At 40.5% G+C, this 7,660-nt stretch overlaps 2 pseudogenes; one reads left to right on the top strand and one right to left on the bottom strand.

Moving 5' to 3' along the window:
- Positions 1-866: 866 nt before the first annotated feature.
- LOC128585924 (regulator of nonsense transcripts 3B-like) lies at positions 867-5,564 on the bottom strand (annotated as a pseudogene).
- Positions 2,688-4,880, top strand: LOC128586423 (nuclear cap-binding protein subunit 2-like; annotated as a pseudogene).
- Positions 5,565-7,660: the final 2,096 nt, after the last annotated feature.

The raw sequence follows: 7,660 nt of genomic DNA, 5'->3' as shown, positions 1-7,660 counted from the left end.
AACAGGAACAGATTTTGGTGCACTTTCCTTACTGGAGAGGATACCCACTCAGATCATGAGACCTAAGATAAAACAGACTGGATTGTCAAGAACCAAACAAGGACTATATTTTACCTAATAGAAAAAATACTAAAGGCAAAATGAGATGTTTTTAAAATATTCCTTACACTAAGCTCATATAAGCAAACAGAAAACTAAAACTAATCCTAAAACTTTAGGACATTGGATATAGACGTAACATGACTATTTAAATTTCTGCATCAACAAAACCTGTTATATCCTTCACTGTTCTTGTACTACAATGACATGCTTGTTCCTTCTACACTACACAAAGTCAACAGTTAACAACCGACAGTGCAATATAACTAGATCTGAATAAGACTTCAAAGTGACTCTGTTCCACCCAAATTAAGAAAATTCAAGGTAGGATTAACAACATGTTTTGTTTTAGAACCAGTTCTTATTTTTTATCATGTCATATATATTCAAGTTCTCACTTGACATTTCCCTCCTGTAAGTTATAATGCATGTTTTTGCCATCATTTTCTTTTTTTTTTTTTAATTACAGTGACATAAACATTTAATCCCATCAGCCTAGGACAATATTTACAATATGCCATCATTTTCTAACATGTTAAAATTGATTTATAGAAGTTGCAAAAACAATAAAATTGTACTTCCATTTCTAAACCTACAAATCAGAATCCTGCTTTGATACAAAACATACTCCTCTGCAATGTACCCCACCAGCACAAAGACTCCCTTTCTTTCTGTCTATTCCTTTGCCCTGAAGGTACTTCTGGATTGCTTAACACTTGCTCTTTGACTGCCTAGACAGTCAGCACACCTTAGGCCATTCAGACTTATCACTCTTCTCCCCCTTCTTTTCTATGGCTAATACCACTTTCCTGATTCTTTTCTACTGCTGAATCTCCAGACTTGGTGCTGTCATCAAGGCCACAGAGTCGATTTTGGCTTCGAGTTCCTGGTTACTAAAGCTGCATTGGTGGGAAATCCTTGTTTCTTGTTTTTATTTATTTTTTATTATTTATTATTTTTGAGACAGAGTCTCACTTTGTCACTCTTGGTAGAGTGCCATAGAATCACAGCTCACAGCAACCTCAAACTCTTGGACTTAAAGCAATTCGTTGCCTCAGCCTCCCAAGTAGCTGGGACTGCAGGTGCCTGCCACAACCCCTGGCTATTTTTAGAGATGAGATCTCACTCTGGCTCAGGCTGGTCTCAAACTTGTGAGCTCAGGCAATCCACCCGTCTTGTCCTCCCAAAGTGCTGGGATTACAGGCGTGAGCCACCACACCCAGCCTATGATCCTTGTTTCTTGTGCAATCTTATTTTTTTTTTTTTTGAGACAGAGTCTCACTTTATCACCCTTGGTAGAGTGCCATGGCATCACAGCTCACAGCAACCTCAAACTCCTGGGCTTAGGTGATTCTCTTGCCTCAGCTTCCAAGTAGCTGGGACTACAGGCCCTCACCACAATATCCAGCTATTTTTTTGTTGCAGTTTGCCAGGGGCCAGGTTCAAACCTGCCACTCTCGGTATATGGGGCTGGCACCCTACACACTGAGCCACAGGTGCCTCCCCTTGTGCAATCTATTTTAACCACTTCTTTTTTTTTTTTTTTTTTTTGAGACAGAGCCTCAAGCTATCGCCCTGGGTAGAGTGCTGTGGCATCACAGCTCACAGCAACCTCCAACTCCTGGGCTAGGACTACAGGTGCCCATCACAATGCCTGGCTATTTTTTGGTTGTATTGTCATTGTTGTTTGGCAGGCCTGGGCTGGATTCAAACCTGCCAGCTCTGGTGTATGTGGCTGGTGCCGTAGCCGCTTGAGCTACAGGCACCGAGCCTCCTTTAACCACCTCTTCTTTCTTTTCCAAATTGTCCGACCTGACTATTGATTCTGTACTTTTGTTCTTCTTTCTTTTATCCCAAAGTGCTTCTTTCTTGGGCAGCGCCTGTGGCTCAACGAGTAGGGTGCTGGTCCCATATGCCAGAGGTGGCGGGTTCAAACCCAGCCCTGGCCAATAACCAAAAAAAAAAAAAAAAAAAAGATACCAAAGTGCTTCTTTCTCTTTTAAAATTTCTTCTTTGCTTTTAGAAATCTTCTCTTTCTCAAAATGCTCCTTCTGCCTATGATGCTCTTCTTCTTGCTGTTTCACTCTGTCTTTCTAGAAGTATGTACTCCTGATCTCTTTCATAATCTTGTTCCCTCTCCCGGTAGTCTCTACCACTCTCTGCAATTCTCTCTGGCTTTTCATCTTTAAGTTCACTATCAGATTGCTTGGGCAATGTACAACTTTGTCCACTGGCTCTTTCATCATTCAGATTCTCTTTGTCCAATTTATTTTTTTTTCTTTCTTTTATCCAACTCTTTTTTATCTCCTTGTTCTGGCTTCTTGAGCAGCTTAATCTTTGATTCATCCTTTATGTTTTCCCTTTATGGAACTCTGTCAATCTTCTTTAGCTTTTCTATATCTTTCCATTTTCATTTCTCTTCTTCTTACCATTTTATCCTTTCTTCTTTTCTTTGTCTTTTTCTTTCTATTTTGCACCTCCATTTTCTTCTCTTATTCTCTGCTTATTTTTCAGGAAGCTCAAAAGTGGGGTAGTCGAGTTGCCACTCGACCTGTCCACCTCTCTGCATTATGTCGGTGGCCTCCTGAAGGCACAGCGACTCCTACGTGGAGCTGAGCCAGTACCGGGACCAGCACTTCCAGGGTGACAATGAAGAACAAGAAAAATTACTGAAGAAAAGCTGTACGTTGTATGTTAGAAATTTTTCCTTTTACACAACTGAAGAACAAATCTATGAACTCTTCAGCAAAAGCGATGCCATAAAGAAAATCATCACGGGTCTGGATAAAATGAAAAAAACAGCATGTGGATTCTGTTTTGTGTAATACTATTCACGAACAGATGCAGAAAGTGCCATGAGGTACATAAATGGAACTCGTCTGGATGATCGGATCATTCGCACAGATTGGGATGCCAGCTTTAAGGAGGGCAGGCAGTATGGACGTGGGCCACCTGGGGGCCAGGTAGAGATGAGTATCTGCAAGACTATGATGTGGAAAAATGGCACAAAACCAGTGAGTGGCAAGAGCTCTGAAAAACTCCTTTGGTTTGTTGAATTTGTTGAAGAACATTACCCAGGGTCTTCAAACCAGCTTAGCTTTACCAAGCTTTGATCAGTATCTACTGAGCTGGAAGCAAGGACAGAATTCAAAAGAATGCCTTTAATTCTAGTATTAGAATCCTGACCATGTGTCAGGTTACCAGAATGATTTTCTGTGATCAGGTCAAAAACTGTGTTCCTTGGCAACAGATTTGGTCTATAATGTTGATTAAAACACTATACTTCTTTTAGGAAGACTGGAGAAATTTAGAAATTTGTTTTACCATGTTTGCATCTTAAATAGTTTCATGATCTATATTGGGGCCTGGAATTATTGGTTTAAGTTTGCATGAGATAAAGTTTAATAAATGGAATTTTGCTATGTTGTATACCTTTGCTCTAAATTAGGAATAGGTATTTCACACTGAATTGGTTTTCTATAAATTCTCATCTCTAAAGGAAAACTTAGTAGTCACAGAACCTTCCTAAACAGTTGGTGCAAAAGCCAGCCTTAGACAGTCCCAGAGACACCAAGCTTCTATGCTTTACGTATCAGGAAAGTAGATGCAGGGCTTGAAGAGTATTTACTAAATGCATTTTTTCAAAAAATGTAAATATTATGCCTAAAGCTAAAAATAAATAAGTTTGTAATGCGGAGAACCTCAAATATTCTTAAGGGGGGGGGGAGACATTATCAATAGGAAATGGGATGAAATACCAGAGACACAGATTACAACATTGCCTTGATGTGATCATGGTTGCTCTCAGAGCCACCTGATTTATTCTTTTCACTTTCAGTGATCTTGGGAATGGAGTGGGTTTTAAAAAAGAGCTTGAAGACTGAGAGAATACTTAACAAAACAATCAGAAGCTCCCTGCAGGAGATGTCTATTCTAGCCAATTCTCACAGGGAAGTCTGTTGTCTTTCCAAATTGTGCTTACTGAGGTTCAACCCTTGATAGTGAGCTGATAATCTCTATAGAGAGGATTTATTTTGCATTCATAAGGCAAGAGGTGATTTCTCTCTAATGTTGTGAGCTTATTGCTCATTTAAAAGTGTTAAGTCCAGTATAATTTTCCCTGATGTGGAAAAAAATTTGAGTTTCTTTTTTTTTTTTCATTTAGCAACAAAGTGTTTTTTTGTTTTTTTTTTTTTTTTTTGTAGAGACAGTCTCATTGTACCACCTCGGTAGAGTGCTGTAGCGTCACACAGCTCACAGCAACCTCCAGCTCTTGGGCTTACATGATTCTCTTGCCTCAGCCTCCCGAGCAGCTGGGACTACAGGTGCCCACCACAACGCCCGGCTATTTTTTTGTTGCAGTTTGGCCAGGGCTGGGTTATGAACCCGCCACCCTCGGTATATGGGGCCGGCGCCCTACTCACTGAGCCACAGGCGACGCCCGCAACAAAGTGTTTTCTAACTTCCAGTAGTTTGTGAAAGTTGGGGCTGAAGCACCTCAATGTGAACATGTTTTGTGTTTGTAGGTTTTCTCACTGAATTCAAACTGGTCATCTGAATTGTTTAAAGTGCTTAGAAAGAAATTATTCGTAAACATTTAATTTAATGACATATTGTTCATTTTTAAAACTTCTTTTTACACTGTAGTTTGAATGAATGTATTTTATATTCTTTTGTAGTAAATATAGCTCAGATTTCTACAGGCCTAAAAACCACAAACAATGATTCTTCTTTGAATTGTGTCTTCTGTAACAGGTTTTAATAAAGTTGGACCAACTTAAAAAAAAAAAAGTGGGGTACTCTTTTTAGCTATTAGTTCTCTATTTTTTGCTTCTATTTCCTCTAGCATCTCTGGAGTAGATGTCATCTTCTCATTATTTATGTATTGATTTATTGAGACAGAGTCTCACTATGTCACCCTCAGTAGAGTGCTATGGCATCACAGCTCACAGCAACCTCAAACTCTTGGGCTTAAGTGATTCTCTTGTCTCAGCCTCCTAAGTAGCTGGGACTACAGTTGCCTGCCACAATGCCCGGCTATTTTTTGTTGCAGTTTTCATTGTTGTTTAACAGGCCTAGGCCGAGTTTGAACCTGCCAGCCTCAGTGTATGTGGCCGACGCCATAACCACTGTGCTATGGGCGCCAAGCCATCCTTTCTGTTTTTAAAGTTGATTTATACTCTGGCATACATATGAGGATAGAGATTCGTATCATTAGGAAAAAAACTCAAAATAATCATGTCCAGGCATAGGTTGGAGATTTTCCTGAAGCTGCTACTTGGTCAAAGTGGGAGGTAATCTTCAAAATACCACCTTGCTCTGAGGTGGTATTTCTTTCTTCTCCTTGGTTCCATCCTGCTTATCTTCTCCTTTGGTGCAGTCCCACTGCCACTGCCTATGGTCCCCAGGGACATTATCAGGGTTACTCACTTCTCCTTAGACCTGTGCTCCTTCTCTTCCTTCATCCCCATGGCTCCTCACAGAGGTTGCTTGGACTCCCCAGGGCTATATTTAATAGCAGAGGTAATAGTATCTGTGTCTTGTTCCAGTTCTAAGAGGGAAAGCTTTCAGTTTCACTCCATTCAGTATATTAGTTGTGGGTTTCTCAGAGACAGCTTCAATCAGCTTAAGAAGTGTACCAGGCACACCTATTTTCTTAAGTGTTCTTATTAGAAAAGGATCCTGAATTTTCTCAATGTCAGGAACTCCTTACCATCCTGAGGAAAAAGACCCCATCTTCACCAAATAGAGAAGAAAAAAACAGCAATATATTGGGGTGAGGACCTACAAATAGTGTTTTCCTAGGTCAAAGTTAGAAGGATCCCTTAGACCAGGGCATCAAGGTGTCCTTAGCCAGGCCAATGCTGTGGCACTCCAGCCCAGGCTTCAGACTGAGTCTTTGTCTCATAAATGGAATATATATGGACCAAGAATGAAAACAGATCAGAAAAAAAGATAAAATGGGGCAGTGCTGTGGCTCAGTGAGTAGGGTGCCGGCTCCATATACCGAGGGTGGTGAGTTCAAACCCAGCCCCGGCCAAACTGCAACAAAAAATAGCCAGGCGTTGTGGTGGGCACCTGTAGTCCCAGCTACTTGGGAGCCTGAGGCAAGAGAATCTCCTAAGCCCAAGAGCTGGAGGTTGCTGTGAGCTGTGATGCCATGGCACTCTACCAAGGGCAACAAAGTGAGACTCTGTCTCTAAAAAAGAAAAAACATTTTTTAAAGATTGAATAATAATAAAAGAATATAAAGAAAATTGAAAATAAAATTCTATAAGATGTAGAAAATGGGAATAGATCTTAGTTGTTACTTGAGAAATTTTTGTGTGCAAGGTAAGAAAAGTAGGAAACGTTTTACAAAACAAGAGAGAAAAGGAATGAAATGGAAAGAAAAAAATAATAAATGGATAAAAAGAAGTAAGAAAGAAAAAAAAGAGAAACCATAGCAAAATCGAGCCTTTATTATTAAAGAAAGTAAAAATAGAAATATTAAAATACAACAAATCAAAACAAAAGATACAAACAAAAAACCTTAAGAAAAAAGGAGAAAAAAATAATAAAAGGAACAGACTGTAGCAAATGGGCCCCTTACTACTGACAAAAGAAAATGAAAAATTATAAATACAAAATAAAAGAAAAATCTAGAGGAAAAAATTGAAAAAAAAAGGAAAAAAATATATATTGCACATACTGCCTGGACAACAGGTGATGTTCTTGGCTATGAAATGCTAATCATGATGCTGATACAGCTATATAAGATGGGAGCTGGAAGCCACTATCTTGCTGAGGAGACCTGGTCCTGTCTTCCTGATTTCTTTGTCCTCAATCCCTATAGAGTTGAGCCTGAAGCTTTCATCAGCCTACTTAACAGACACACCTCAACCTTTCCAAACAGTGTCCGTTGGCCATACAATGGCTTTCTCAGGAAAGTGTGTTTCTCTCAAGTCCCCCCATGAGTGGCTGCTCAGTTCAGCCTGAATGCTAGAACTGGTCTTGCATTAGGATCCTGCATACTGTTCCTCCCAGGCAGCTCTCCCACAATGGCTACACCCAGACAACAGCCAAATGATGAGAGCTCTGCTCCACCTGGTGGCTCAGTCCTGGCCCCTGGGCACTGTTCAATCTTAACTTACTATGCAAACTCTCTTAAGGTAACTCCAGCAAGTGTGCCCAGGGTAAAAAAAAAAAAAAATGATGTGGCACCTGTGGCTCAGTGAGTAAGGCGATGTCCTCATATACTGAAGGTGGTGGGTTCGAACTCAGCCCGGGCCAAACTGTATCAAAAAATAGCTGGGCATTGTGGCGGGCGCCTGTAGTCTCAGCTACTTGGGAGGCTGAGGCAAGAGAATCGCCTAAGCCTAAAAGCTAGAGGTTGCTGTGAGCTGTGTGACATCACAGCACTCTATCATGGGTGATAAAGTAAGACTGTCTCAATTTAAAAAAAGCCTGCAGGGCAGACCTTATTTGTGAAAACTACCACTAACCTGGCACCTAGCCCTCACCTTTGCCAGATCTCCACTGCTCTCAACCTCTTTGTTGGCTCCTGGAGTGTCCTGCTGCC

This window comes from Nycticebus coucang, chromosome 5 (genome assembly GCF_027406575.1).
Source record: "Nycticebus coucang isolate mNycCou1 chromosome 5, mNycCou1.pri, whole genome shotgun sequence".
Lineage (NCBI taxonomy): Eukaryota > Metazoa > Chordata > Mammalia > Primates > Lorisidae > Nycticebus > Nycticebus coucang.
Note: the sequence above shows the minus strand (reverse complement) of the source record. Positions and strands in the feature narration are given on the sequence as shown.